Below are 14,560 nucleotides of genomic sequence, written 5' to 3' on the forward strand. Positions count from 1 at the left end.
TTACATGACTAGTGTCTCTCTCCATAAACCTAACTGACTCTGGGTAGACTGAAAAAAGGAATGTAAAATTTCTTCCATCTTGTGTTCTTCCACAAAATGTTTAAGATTATAACACTGAAACTTTAACCTCCTTATTGGGTAACAAATTTCTGTTTAATACAGTTCCTGTCATTCCTATGCAACAGATGATTGCACTTCAGGCCCAGGCACAATTTATTCCTGTGAACTACAGGAGTGAACCAGATTGGATACCTATGTAGATTTCAAAGGCTTTCAGTCTTGGCATCTTACACTGTTTACCATGAAAAGATCTTAAATTTTCTATGAGAGGCTGAAGAATAGGTTAAAAGGCTACTAGAAAATATCTTTTCCCCAATTTAATTGTACTGTTATTGGGGTTTATTGATGTAGCTTACTGTAGTGCCATTGACTCTGCAGTCCCATAAAAAACTAAATACACCCCATGATTCAGTAGAACCACCTATTGCAGCAGTTACTTGAAGTAATTCTTTTTGTATGACTTTATCAGGCTCTCACATCACTGTCGAGGAATTTTGGCCCACTCTTCTTGTTGCTTCATTTCGCTGAGGTTTGGAGTTCATTTGTTAACCTACAAGGTCCCTGTACACCATTTCAATCAGGTTGAAGTCTGGACTTTGACTCGGTCATATTGCAGCATCTTGACTTGCCTTTTTAAGCCATTTTGTCGGCATTTACTTCTGTGCTTGGGATCAGGGTCCTGTTGCATGATCTAATGTGGGCTGAATTTCATCTATGGGACAGATGGCCTCACATTTGACTCGAGAATACTTTGGTATACAGAAAGGTTCATCTTTGACTTAATAGCTGTGAGGAACCCAGGTGCTGTGGCTGCAAAACAAGCCATGATTAACACCTCCTCCACCACTGGGCTTTATCAGTTAACGGTTGCTGGTGCCAGTATACTGTGTTGTGTTTTGCCCAAATATGGAACGGTGCATTATCCACTTTGGTCTTGTTTGCTGACGGGAAATAGTTCCAGAAGGTTTTGTTCATATGCAGCTTTGCAAACTTAAGCTGCGCTGCCATGGTTTTGGTCTGACATGTGCTGGAAACCCTTCCAAAAAAAAAGCCACATTTTTTTTGGAAGAGTTGAATTTTAACATTTGACATGCTAAATGTAAGATCTGTAGAGTTGAGATGTGGCTCTTAGGGTTTTTGCAATTTGTCTGAGCATTGTCTGACCTTAGGGTCAATTTGCTGGAAAGTTCACTCCTGGGAAGATTGTGGCATTATGTTAAGACATCTCTGAATGCTGCAAATTTAGAAAACTGCCAAAACATCAGCACCTTATTAGCAGTTCTCAATAAGATTGTTCTGCTAAATTATTCTTGATTAAGCTCATTGCTGTGAAAGACAAGGTTAAAATCCTGGAATAACTCACTTCACCTTAACAACAGAGCTTCACCTCATTTAGATGATGTGAAGACTGGCAATTTTTTGCAAGCAGGAGAACAAATGTAAATTACAAATTCTACATTAGCCATGCCTCACTGGTTTTAACTGCACAAAAGAACAGACGGAAACCGGTGGCCACTGCTGCTACTGCTGCAAAGTAATTTTCAAGAGACATGCTGGTCAATCTCTGCTGAACAGCAAAACAACATGCGTCCTACAGCTTTCCATTTGAAAACTAATGGAGCTGTTGGGGCAAGATGTTTGAGACAAGTAAACCAAATGACACCAAAACAGCTGCTGAGGTGTGGCAACAATTTACATCTGCACCGCGGGTTACATGAAACAAGAACACCAAGAGTAACATACAATTTCACACTCTTAGACTCATGAACACTCGTGCCGTGTGCACATGCATAGACGCAATCCACTCAAAGGAAACACCTCCGCATCCTTCTTGGATGTTTTTATCATTCACTGTTTGATCCCACTTTCCTTGACTGTGTGTCTAACTTTAAGCCTGGCCAATTCAAGTGGCCAGGTGCAACCTCTTCAGAGTAGCTAACACAACAGCCCTCCAACACCACAATCATATGCAACAAATTATTCTGCCTTTTCACATTGCAGGACTGAAAACATCAAATCAGCTATCCAATTTTTCTTCTTTGAAATGTTGTGACCAACTGTAGCAGTCACACTGACATCCAAGAGACTTTTACTTTTCCTTCTCGCTCAGGACAATTTACAATAAGATATTTCTTGCTGTGTCAGTGGAGATGGGGAGGGGTGTTTGTAAAAGATCCAGATAGGTCCTTTCAGAGTTAGCAATGGCTAAAAACAGAGCAAAAAAATATGAATACCTATCCAAGTAGCAAAAACAACTGCTGGACATGTGAAAAGGCAAATGTTTGTTACATGTTAAAAAACACTGCTGTCTACATATGTTGCAGACTTCAGTTTAAATGCCTGGTTCGGATATTTTCAGAAATTCAAAAAATATTGTTCACTGTAATGTTTTTGCAAGGTCAATTTAGTGATCCCACAGCAGAGCCTTCAGGCTATTCCGCCCCATGCCTGGTTTAACTAACAGCTGATCGGACTGAATGGGGTCAAATAGGAAGGTTATTGGGATAAACACCAAATCTGTGCCTTTGCTATGCACTCAAGCACATCTTATGACTTCTTTGTGGCTCCAGCTGAAATGAAAACAAAACAGGATGCATCTGACATTTACGCCCAGACAATGATAATATGAATCCATCCCAGTAACAGTTGCCACCACAGCAACCACCACAGCTTCATCAATGCGAGCTAAAGTGTTACACAATCCCCAAACAACATCTGTTTAATTACATACCATTAAATCATTAGCTGATGTTCACGTAATGAGGTCATCAACAGGGATGTTCTGCCCAACACACACCTTTCCCCTCGACCACACACTGACTTCCCTTTCAATACAGCCTCACTTAGAGTACAGCACCACGACACAAGTGTGCCTCTTTCACCCACCACCACCACCATTTCTGTCAGCCATTCTTCTGCTCTATTGAGTCTAAAGCCACTCTCGCCCCTCTTGTTCTCAACTCAAGCAGAATCATTGGCACTGACATAATGTTCCTCAATGAGTGCTCCACCTTTAGCTGAATGTTGTAGCCTACGGGAGGATCTTTGTGCTGACCCGCACTTGCGTTTTGATTGTCCACTCCAGTGAACCCCCACCCCCCTTCTGTTTCTTTTAGACTTTTTTGGGAAGCTTTTAAGGAACATAAACTACTTAAAAGTGCAAAATAGTTTTTAATAATATGCCGAGGTCAAAATGACTACCAGAAAGATGAAAATTAAGAATTAAGAGTATTACTGCTATTAGCGCTTCCTTTATCTAAGTCAGCCATTGAAGCAAACATTAAACCCTAAGATACAACTAACAACGACGCAAGAACGATGCTTAAAATATGATTAAGAACAAATATTTTGAGAATTACACAGCTTATTTGTACAGTCGCGTATGAACAGAACAAAAAGGTTAGAGTGTGGTGCAGTGGCATTTTTAATAACTTACCTTGTAAAGATAAACAAATAGATAAATAAATCTCAGGTACACCTTACAAATCTGCTGCAAATTTGTCCAGTGGAGATCTTTTCTCGTCATTTTTGTGACAAAATAAACTACCAGATAAGAGGCAAGTGCTTTTCCACTATTTAAATCAAATGATATTGTGATACATATTTCTATTATATATGCAGCAGCTATAGTTTAAAGTGCATGAATAACTAATCCTTAAAAAAAACCTGAGTGTTACACACGTATTGGCCTGCTGCTTAATGTAAATTAGTACCTTCTAAAATGTAAGGGACTAATATGCATGAAATATTAAACCATGGGCAATCAGAGACACACTGTCACAGAGTCTGTTGGGGGCTTAAGTGTTCATTAGCAGTACTGGGCTTTGAGAAAGTCTCCTGCAGATTTCAAAAATTAACGCTTTGGGTCTTCTGTGATTTTTTCATAATGATGATCTTCCAAGAAAAGTCAGGCATGGCTTTGGGCAGACGTCGATATATACTAAAAGTATTATTCCACCAAATGACATACAGCCTATAATTACATATCCATCTTGAACATTGACATAGCAACATAAATAGTCACATTAAGTTTGCTAAAATCAAGGACAGAAACAATAGAACAATATGCAATGGCCTACTTATGCATAATGTGGAATTTTGGAGGTGCGTCATTGATATGGCTCTGGTTAAGAAGCATGTGGTGACTTTGACCTTTGCTAACCTTGGCTAGATGATGCTATGGCCAACTGTGTGGCCGGCTGTCTGTCTCTCACTGGGTCTGTGTCTGTAGGTGACAGGCCTGGAAATGTTGCCAGCACATTCCTTTATTCAGAGGAAGAATATCTGAAAGGGTTCACCAATGCATTTCCATGACAACATCTTTCTTGCCAAGATAAAGCAGCTGTTTTATTAATCTGAAGAATGAAGATCACACTGTGGTTTCACGGAAGCATAATCTTGCTTATGCTGACGTTGCTCGCTGTAAGAACAGCACATTTTTATTTGTGCCATTAAATGTTGTTTTGCCTGCTCTTTAATGGAAAAAAATGCTCAGGAACAGATGTATGTGTCGTCAGAAATGGAAGCCCATGCAGGGCCTTGGTAGCTCTGTGGTCTGGGTTCACCTGCTCACTCTGTTACTGCGTCCAGGAGGCGTGAGAGATATTTGTGACAGGTGGATTGCCATGTGGCCTGGTTGGTGGGCGCGCTTTTGTGTGCTCAAGGTGAGTTATCGCCTACCTATTTTTTTGTGTCTTTGAAGATCTGAATAGGTCAAACAGAGAAGCGGTCACCAGTGCAGCATCATGCTAGCACTGTGCGCTATTTTTTTTAAAAATATTTAATACATATGTAATCATTCATGTGGAATCATATCACTAGTAACACTTCATGGAAACCGTAAACAACACGCCATTTGTTTCCTGAAAAGAATGTGTATTTCAAAATAAAGCATATTGTGGAATGTAAAAACAACTTTCCTCTTAGAGGCAGGGAAAAACTAAGTGACATGCAAATTAGAAAAGCGAGGTGACTCATGAAAGCTAATGTGACCGTGTGTGTGTGTGCGCACATGCATGTGTGTATTTAGGAGGAAGTACACCTGTAAGCCCTGCACTCACTGGTGCAAAGCCTATTAGAACAAGCATAAGACATATCCCTCAGTCTGTGAACTGAGAACACACACACACACACATGCACATACACAAACACACCCAAACCTATTTTAGGGAGACAAGACGTTGTACAAAGCAGGCATGAATTACCATCCTGATCATACCCACGGCAGTCGTTATGTCACGCAAACTTATTGTTCTGTCTAATGCTGGGGTCACCTTCATCAAGCCAAGTCTGGATGTGGTATTAGGCTGTCTGCAATTGTGATTCTTTGTACTACTTGGAAAATGTATTTCTTGTTAACTGCGAGGAATCTGTGGGATTTTCACTGGCAGGCCCATTGTTCTGCTTACTACAGAGGGTGTGGGGCTCTGGAGATCTTGAGTTACTGTAAAGGCAAATGGTGGTATTCCAGAAATCCACTTAATATTACAGTGATGCATTTCCAGGCACAATGTTTATTTCTAATCCTTTCTAAAAGATTAGTCATTCCATTGACAGCAAACCGCTGTAACTGTCTTGCATTTAGCATCTCAGGCTCTTTTGTGCATTGTCCAATATTTGGTGTTGATTAAATATTGATTTCTATACATTTTGGAACACAGTGAAAAATGTTCTCTCGAGTTGGATTATATGGGGCGTTACTGGAGGCCACTCATCATTTTTCTGATTCCTGTAATTTGACTCGAGAGGTTAAAATATACCCTATACTCTGTTTTAACATTTCAGTTATTTCAGTATTCAGCAAGCCTTTCTTTTATGACTTGTCCCTTTAGTAGAGATGAAACTTCACTAAACTTACTTCCCAGAGCAAAAAGTCCTTTAAAGCAATCAAGGATAAGGAGAAAATAGACAATCTCCAAGAGGGTATCTCATTCTGATTTTCTTGCAATGCTTATCCAAATAGTCTGGCTTCTTATCAAATTGGATTGGTTTATTTGAATAGCAGTGACGTCCCTTTTGGTCAGCAGAAGATTATTATTGATTTAATCTAAAATTGTTAAATATAGGGCACACGGTGACAGTAGAAAGACCTTGAATTCTGACAGCATTGTCTGTTACAATACATTGGTGTCTGCCTTTTTGCACAGAGGCAAGGCTTCTGTAGACTATTAAAGTGCATTCCTCAGACAGCGATGTGACACAGAGACCAGGAGCAGTCGTAGACAAGGTGTAATTGTGCACTACTTTGTCCTTTTTATGTACATTTCTGTCACATATTGAAACTGTGGACAATATTCAGGGTTCCCAGAGTACTGAACTAAATCAACAATAAATGATATTGCTAGAAATTGCTGACCTAGAGTAGAAGATATAAGATTTCATTATCTTTAAACACATTTCTGACCAAATAGAGTTTTGTAGCTCTAATATCTCGCAAATAAACAAACAAGCTGCTCTTATTCTCACTAATATGGTGCTATGATTGCAATAGATGTTACATGTAATGATTTCTCCTGGGTGAGCAACGTAACTGATTGTGGAAAAATGAGAATTGGTTTCATCTGCTGTTTCAGCGCTCTTGTCCAAAGCTCATTAAAAGCTCTCTCCGGGTGCCAGTAGAATATTACACAGGATTTACTGCAAGCCTTCAACTTAAATATCTTAAGCCACAGCAGGGCCATGGGTCAGCTAGCTGTTTTGAAAATGATCACAGCAAAACTGGGGCTTAGCCAGGATCAAGATCTGTACAGCTGAATTTCTAATTAGAGATACCATAAGCGCATTGATGACGTGGCCTCTGCTTTCATCTGAACAGCAGGTAATGAACTCCAGAGTATCCACGAGAGCACTACAAGCTTGATGCTTGCCTTGTTGCTGTTGTTCTTTTATTCCCCTATTCCCCTATTCCACACACAAGGGCAGTCTTTGAGCCTCCGCAGATGCTCGTGAGAGCCAGGAAATCAATCCACTCAAACAGGGATAACAAGGACTTGGTTTTGGATAACTCCGGGTGTCTTATTGTGCATTATTCATTAGACAGAAGAGAGACACTTGCGACTTCTGCCATTGCAGAGCTATACTAGACAATACGAATTAGCTTAGCCATGTGACTCCCTAAATCACCAGAATATTGTAATTCCTGGTGTTTTGGGTTTTGTCCTGCTTGCTTAGTGTGAGGGCAGAGTTTCTGAGGATGTTGGAAATAAAACATCCTCTTCAGCTGCACTCCTGAAGAGTATACTGACTTAATGTGGTTAACGTAATGCAAAAAAGCCCCCAAAACAAAACAAAAAATAAAATATAACTTTGAATCTCATCAAATAGCATTATTTAACGTAATTATGTTGACTGACATAATTTCTGCTTGAATCTAGGTGTTACCACAGCAGTTTTTAATTTGCCCTGCCAATAGCTCCATTTTAAGCTCAGAGATGAGAAGAAGAAATCTAATCAAAAACAGAGCATGTAGCTAATTCACTACAACAGCAGACAAATCTATTTTGTATTCAATTTGAAGTCACCTAAGCTCATTAAGTTCAGGCTAAATACAGTGTGTGAACATATTATTCATGCTGCTCCTATACAAAATGTTCCAGGAAGTGGGTGCCCTTTGTATGCTCCAAGAGATTGGCATATATCCAAAAACATATATAGCAAATACTTACAGATCAGTAAAAACACCTCAAGGGAATCACTCCCACATTTTTTATGCTCAGTAAAGGTTGAAGTTGTCATTCTGTCAGTGTCAGTTTGTTCTTTGAAATGGTATCTGTCACTTCAAATCTGTATTACTTACCTACCAGAGTGACAAAAACCTCAAGGGGATGGGTATCATGTAAATCCATATGCAAACTGAGGGCAATGTGTTTAATTTGCACACTTCAAAATTTTAAGAGAACGTCTTCATGCAGGTTCACTTTGAGTTACCATCAGTGATTTGCCACATTTCATATTTCCAGCTATCTCATGCTCCCACTATTTTACGACAAAAGTAAAATGAACTAAACTGTTAATTTGTCACTGCATCAACTGTGTTTCAACAGCTTCGGGACATTTCATTTAAAGTTCTTTAAATCACAGTTAGCTCCGCCTAGTGTTTTCTTCATGTAAGGATACACTTTTGAAAGTAAACCTTAAAAAAACAAAAAACTTAAACAACAACTATAAAAAAAAAACCCAAAACTAAACTCTGATAATGATTCTATCCTTCGTGACATTTGCAATGGCAATAATTGATTAATCTTGAAGTAGTCTGGGTTGTAACCTCCTTTCACAGGGACAACTACCTCTATTTCATGGTTCAAGAACTCAGCTTTTCTAAGTGAGAAGACAGATTGGCTCAAGGTTAAATGCTTTGGCAAGATGGTCATTAGTGTGCAGCAACCGAAGGCTGGTGGCCAGAGAGAAAGCCTCTACCTCTTGATTTTCTACGAGATAACTCCCACACAGACAATTTGGCCCATGGAGCCAAGTCACAAGTCAATCTGAAAGCCCTTAAACCATTTCAAACTAACAGGACTAATTACAGAATAAGAGTCAAGTGCATTCATTGACTTATTTCTAAGTACTTGCTTGGTACTATATTAGATAACAAGTATGCCTGTCAGAAGACTAATGTTGCCAAACTAAGCTCATTTTAGTCAGGCTGCATTCATAAAGACTGCCACGGAGCTCAGGTGTACTCTTTCAGCGTGTTAACTCAATAGTTATGAGCAAATTACAAACTAATAAATAATGTGACTCCTTTAGGTTTGCTTATCACATGATCTACGTCAGGTGCATCTCAGCTATAAGTCAAGGAATCTCAGTACATGTGTCTGTGTGTTCTTCATGTTTCTCAATAACCCTTTATCCAATCCACCTGGATGAAGGGAGTTTATTTATGTGGCAGAGCAAGCTAAGTGTCAAGTTTCAGGTTGATTGAATAAGCTGGAGTCATTTTAAACTTGTGGTGCTAGGCAATGAATGGGAGATTCCAACCCTGAAATCTCCAGGGTTAAAGAATGAAGGCAAAAAAAAAGTTTCAAAAACTTCAGGTACGAGATTGGCAACTTGATGCTGGCTCCAAAAGCAAATGAATCCCCACAAACTGAAAAAGAAGATTTCATTATTAGGGGCGTGTCCTCTTTGACAGGTGCGTGCTTTCTAAAATATAAAAATCAACCATCTTTTGCTCATTTACAATATAATAAAGAAACATTCTTAATAGTGAATGTATAAGCACTACTTTTACATTTCATGTTCATTACAGCAGCACACACCTATATTATTTCCCTCACAATTGACATTTTTTCGAAAGTCAATGCAAGAGTGCACAGTCAATGTCTTTTGTAGTCCACGTGTGGTTCTTTTCCCCTCAAAATGTGTAAACACTTTGATGTTGCAAATCAATGACGCCCCCCTTGAAACAAGTCAAAGCAGCACTTAAGACTCAAAATGTGTTGGATTAGGTTTAAAGCATCAGCACGCGACGGAGGCCAAACAGCAACTGTGCTGTCTCCTGAACACGTGTTGATTGTAGTATCTGCATTTGCCCATAATCAATTTTTACTTTCAAATAAAGTGTATTTTATGCTATTGCTGCGTACACATGAAGGACACTCTCATTCTGTACCTCTGTGACTACGGACCCCTGGCGTTCACCTTTTTCAGAACAAAGCCTGATATAGATCTGTGTTTCCAAGCCCATCTTTTCCTACATCTCCCAGCTGAATAATACAGTCAACACCAGCCTATATTTTTTTGCTCCTTGTTTCTCTGCCAGAATCCCATCTGTGGACCTGTGCTTTCAACAGCATTACCCTGAATATGCTCCACGGCAATGTGTTGCAGCTGTGCATTGCTCCCTCAATGAGTGGGCGGTTATAGGACTATCTGACAGTTTGAAGGCAGCTACCTGTCAAACTCCAGGCTACAAGAACAGATGAACAGCCATGTGTGTTTTCTTGCTCTCAAACTGTACATCAGCGCATATATGTCCTAGTGTGTCCATCCAGCTTCTTCTGTTAATAAACAGTTTTATGAACAATGGGTGTCAGCTCCAAAAAAACTAAAAAGTCTGAAAAGTCAAGATGAGTACACTGTGTCTTTGACTTGAACTATAAATAAGAGAATTTTATGCCTGTAACTAATGACTAGTGAGTGTTCACCATTTGTTTTCATTTTCCCAGTTTTCATGATTCATCCTCTGTAAGCTGGTCTACAGCAGAAGCAGCAGAGCAACCAATTTTCGTATCTAAGAAGCTGAAATGGGCAATTTTTCTGTTTAAAAAACACTTTAACTTTTTTTGTATAGTAAAAATTGTGTAGTTAACTGGTTGTTTCAGCACTTTGCATTACAGTGTTTTCTAGCAACCAACCTGCTGCTTCAAATGCACTCTTGCATGCTATCTGCTGCAAGTGAGTAAGTACAGGTGATCTACAAAGCACTTTTCACAGACATGCAGTCACAAAGCACTGAATAATCAAAATAATAATAAAAATAATTATTGATCCCAGATGGAAATTCATATGTCTGACATGGCTCATCTGCTATTTGTATAAGAATTAAAAAGCCTGATCACTGCGGGTTAAAGCTTTCAAAGCTAGGGATAACTACAATAAAATATAATATAAACTTAAAATACAATTAATATGAATACACACATGCAGACACATACTACACTAACTGCTAACTATTAAGCCTGTAGGGACAACAGTCCATTTTTTTATGGTTTTACGTGTAGCCAGGTTATTTGGAAGGCAGATGTGGACTATCTGGTGAGTTTGAGTGCAGTCAGATGGAGATTTAAACATCCAAACATGAACTTCAGTCAACATCAGATGATAGCCAAAGGTTTAAAGGCCTGCGCAGACAGTTTGATTAAATGTGATTGATTAATAGAAGTCAGCTGACAAATGGAAAGCTTCTAGTACCAAAATGCTTGTCCAGTGCCTACAGCCTTTTCTATCATATCCAATTATCACTTTGTAGCTTTTACTCCATACATAACTATAGAAACTTGATGCCTTTCAGGTTTCTGCTGTCACCAGCATAAAATAAAGATGAAAATCTAAACAGATCAAGTAGGATATTCTACCCATTGTAGTAAAATGCCTTACAAGCACTGTAATGCATTACAACAACTTGGGGGTAAGTATGAGAGAGTACCTTGACACAAGGTATATGTCTTGGTTTTAGCTGTACATCCTTTGGCCTTAAGAAAAAAACTCCACTGTGTTGTCTGCATTGCTGAGCAGCTGCTTGAGATGCTGGCTGTCCTGCATTTGATTCAAACTGAGTGACATCATGCCGAGACAAGGGCAAGGAGGATTGCCCTAAGTCAGTACTGCACACCCAATCCACCATCTGTTGCAGTAATATTGTTCTAACAGAGACTTCAAATCTGCTTTCACCTCAGTAACATTTCACACAAGCACAAAAAGTCTGAACAAAATGCAATTTAACAAGATTGTGAAATAAGCAGAATTCTGAAGTAACAGCAAGAGACATAAATTAGATTACAGCCTACACACATGATTTCTTTTCTCTTTGTTGCTTTTATGTTCAAGTAACAAATGGTATGTTGTGAAACAGGCAGTACTTGCTAATGATGAAAGTACTAACTTTAACTGATCAAACACACACATCCACAAATGTGCGATAACACTAATGTACAATAATCTTTTCTGGCATCGTTGTATTTTTACTCAGTTGTATATAGCATTTGTATTCTATTTTTATTTTATTGTATATTTTATTCTATTTTATTCTACTGTACATAGCATTTTATTTTATTCTATTCTGTACAGTTGTTTACTGTATTTATTCTTATTGTATTCTAATTTTTGCTTCATAACTTTTGCACTCTCCACTTCCTGCTGTGACAAAACAAATTTCCCACGTGTCGGACGAATAAAGGTTATCTTATCTTACTGCCTTTTTTTAAAACAAGAAAACAAACAAATTAAATCTCAGAGATCAAGCAGATACAAGATACAAGAATTTAGATAAATTAAATGTTGTTTTTTTAATTGGTTTATTTGGGAAGTGAAAATTATGAAACAAATCTATACCTCACACCTTCCCAGTCATTACAATGCATAAATTGGCAAAACAGCTGCACCACTATGTTCCTGTTATTGCAAAATATACTAACAACATTAACAATACGGTACATACTAGTAAGTATCATTGCTTATGATTCAAGACAGTATTTTATTTAAGCGTTGTTTCTCTTTTTATTTGTCTGGAAGAAAAGATAGAGAATAATCTACCTTTTCCGGCTCTTCAGTCTCCTGACAGTATTGGCAAGTTTCTCATTTCAGCATCTCGTTTATGGCCTCGGGACAAACAGAATTCATGTATTTAACTGACACCTTCCAAACAACAATGAAAAGTTCATCGTTGCATAAAGATGGTGGCATTTCTCTCAATGTATTTCTCTCAGTGGAGAGCACAGGGAAATGAGTAAAACTACATGAGGTAAAATTCAGTTAGTTTTTCTTTGGAGAGAAATCATCACAGTAAAACGATTTGAAAATTTCCCTCCAGCCATGAGCATTAAAGAATTCATGAAATATTCAAGCCTAGTTGCAGATATTTGTGTTTAGAGTGGCTATACTATTAAGTGTTCCTTGGAGCTTTGATGTGCCATTATTAGCTGCGTGCATGAATGACTAAGGAATACTAAATGTTCATTCAGTAGGTTAATCCAAATATTCTTTTTTCCCCCATTGCCTTTCCAAGGCTTAGTGGGGCATTCATTAATTTTGTCTGTAATTATCATTTTACCATTGGCTCAAAAAGAAGTAGAATCTTTTAAATCCCCCTCAACATTATGAGCAGCTTGTGAGCCAGAGGCGTAGCGTTTGTAATAAGTCCTGACTGAACTTTATGAGCTGGCAGTCTTTCTAGTTTTGTATACTACAAGTAATGATGTATGATTAACTGAAAAAATCTTGGAGACAGCTTAATGTCTCCTGAAGTACATCAGAATACACTTAAAGTATATATAAAAAAGTCACTGTGAAAGATGGTCCCTTTCATGAGGTAGACTGTACACAGAAATGCACCAACAATAGTAAATGGACCTCTAAATTCTTTAAAGTGGCAGTAAGCAACTTTTCACCTGTGAGTTTTTGGTTTAAAAACATCCAGCATTACCATTCTAATAAATAGGAAGGTTTGATTTCTTTAAAAAAATGTCAGCTGAATGTTGCCTTTAAATCAGGTGAAATTCTATTTCATGTTCACTCTTGTTTGTTTTCCTGTCCCTTTCTATCACTTACCCTTTTTATCTTCTTCGCTTCTTCCAACAATTGGGTCTTTATTGTTTGACACAGTTACTCTGGTTGTTCCACCTTAAGCTATTTCAGCTACCTGGGGAAAGCTACTGGGAAACAACGAGGGCAAAAGTGAGAATTTAACTTTTCCAACGAAGTTTCTTTTCAGAGTTACATAGTGAAAATAAAAAGCAATCCACACACACACACACACATACACACACAGACACACACACAGAGCATCTTTTGACACAGTGCCTGACTATAATGAACTTACAGTGGGGCAAAAAAGTATTTAGTCAGCCACCGATTGTGCAAGTTCCCCCACCTAAAATGATGACAGAGGTCAGTAATTTGCACCAGAGGTACACTTCAACTGTGAGAGACAGAATGTGAAAAAAAAATCCATGAATCCACATGGTAGGATTTGTAAAGAATTTATTCGTAAATCAGGGTGGAAAATAAGTATTTGGTCAATAACAAAAATACAACTCAATACTTTGTAACATAACCTTTGTTGGCAATAACAGAGGTCAAATGTTTACTATAGGTCTTTACCAGGTTTGCACACACAGTAGCTGGTATCTTGGCCCATTCCTCCATGCAGATCTTCTCGAGAGCAGTGATGTTTTGGGGCTGTCGCCGAGCAACACGGACTTTCAACTCCCGGTGCCACAATCGGTGGCTGACTAAATACTTTTTTGCCCCACTGTACCTGATGCTCTTGTACAGAACAGTTATAAGTTACTTCTGTGTTTGAGTTCTCTTTCATTAACTATTAATTGTGTGTTCTTTGTGGCCTTAGACTGTAAGTCAATAAAAAAAAGGGTTACAAGTCGTGCCTCCACTTACATTAAATAATTATATATTAGAATAATTTAATATTTCCACACTCATAAAAGCGTGCTCTTCACATGCACGCAGGTGTTTTCAGGTATTCTGACTCATCAGCAATGGCGTCATCACATTTTGCAGGTTTTAGAGTAGAAATGTTATGGCTTACTGGGATACGTATATGGAGCAGATCTGTAGCTCGCTTTATAGCAGACACACTGGCTTGTGGTACCACCAGGAAAAACATACTCAGAACTGATACTGAAATTTACTCCATTAAGGTGAGCTTATAAAGTGTGGCACTGTGCATGTTAGCTCATTCTATTAACTTTTCAGCAATGAAATCAGTTTTTACGTAATTTGCATAATTGAACTTTTTTTTTTTTTTAAATTGGCTTCAAAG

This window comes from Aulonocara stuartgranti, assembly GCF_965226115.1.
Source record: "Aulonocara stuartgranti genome assembly, chromosome: 20".
In the NCBI taxonomy this organism is placed as follows: Eukaryota; Metazoa; Chordata; class Actinopteri; order Cichliformes; family Cichlidae; genus Aulonocara; species Aulonocara stuartgranti.